Consider the following 1,313-nt stretch of genomic DNA (forward strand, 5'->3'; position numbering starts at 1 on the left):
TTTTTTTTTTGTATTTTATTTTATTTTAAATTTTATTTTGATTTGGGTGAAGATTTACAGAGTAAATTCACTTTTCATACAGCAGTTCACATAATCTACTTGGTAGTTTCATTATATTTACTTAAGCTACTTCAATACCAGTAACAAAACCCACTTCTTTCTTGTCAGTTCTGACACATAGCCACCCTAAAGGGCCAAGTTGAACTGCTCCATAGAGTCTCTAAGACCATGATCTTTACATAAGGATTTTGCCACATCTATCTCTCACATAGTGTCTGTTGTTTGCAAACCACAAATCTTTCAGTTGGCAGCCAAGTGCTCAACCATTATGACATCAGGGATCCTTTACTTCAGTTTGGAGATAGGATATAGCATCACCTAGATTATTAACAGAGCCACCATGTGTAACACCATTTTCAATCTTATTTTTCCCCCACATAAGGTAAATCAATTCCAATAACTAAGGGAATTATAACTATTATTTTTTAATAATATTTTTCTAATCAATAATATTCTTTTTTTTTTTCTTTTATTGTGGTGGAAATATACACAACAGGATATTCACCAACATAACAACTTCCACATTTACAGCTCAGAGATGATATTTTTCATGTTGTGCCACCATTATTATTATTATCTTTTTCTAAAATACTCCTTCATCGTTAGAATAAACTCAATGCCCCATAAACAAAGGATTACCCTTTCCACTTCCCTTCTACCACGGGTAACCACTAATAATCTTTTGTATATGTACATATATAGATTTATTTCAACCTATATAGGAATTTACACCCCCATCTCCTCCAATTCCTGGTGACCAACAAAGTAAGCTCCCTTCTATGTATAAACCTTTCCTTGGCTTTTTATAGTAGTGGACTAATATAATATTTAATCTTCTGTGATTAACTTATTTCACTCAATATAAGGTCCTCCAAGTTCATCCATGTTATGTGGTATGTTGTAGATTCTATATTATTTTTTAGAATTGCGTATTATGCCACTGTGTTTATGTACCAAAGTTTTCTTATCCCTTCCTCCACTGATGGGCACTTAGGTTGTCCCATCTCTTTGCTGTTGTGAATATTGCTGCAATGAACTTGGGTCTGTATATATCTGTCTGTGACCTGGCTCTCACTGCTTTAGGATATACACCTAGTAAGAGGATTGCTGGATCAAATGGCATCTCTGTTCCCAACTTTTTAAGAAATTGTCATACTGATTTCCACAGTAGTTGTATCATTTTATAGTTCCACCAGCAGTGTATAAGAATCAAATCTCTCCACATCCTTGCCAGAAGTTATTTTCTATCTTGT

Source organism: Orycteropus afer, unplaced genomic scaffold, assembly GCF_000298275.1.
Source record: "Orycteropus afer afer isolate SDZICR_OR568_19922 unplaced genomic scaffold, OryAfe1.0 scaffold00695, whole genome shotgun sequence".
Lineage (NCBI taxonomy): Eukaryota > Metazoa > Chordata > Mammalia > Tubulidentata > Orycteropodidae > Orycteropus > Orycteropus afer.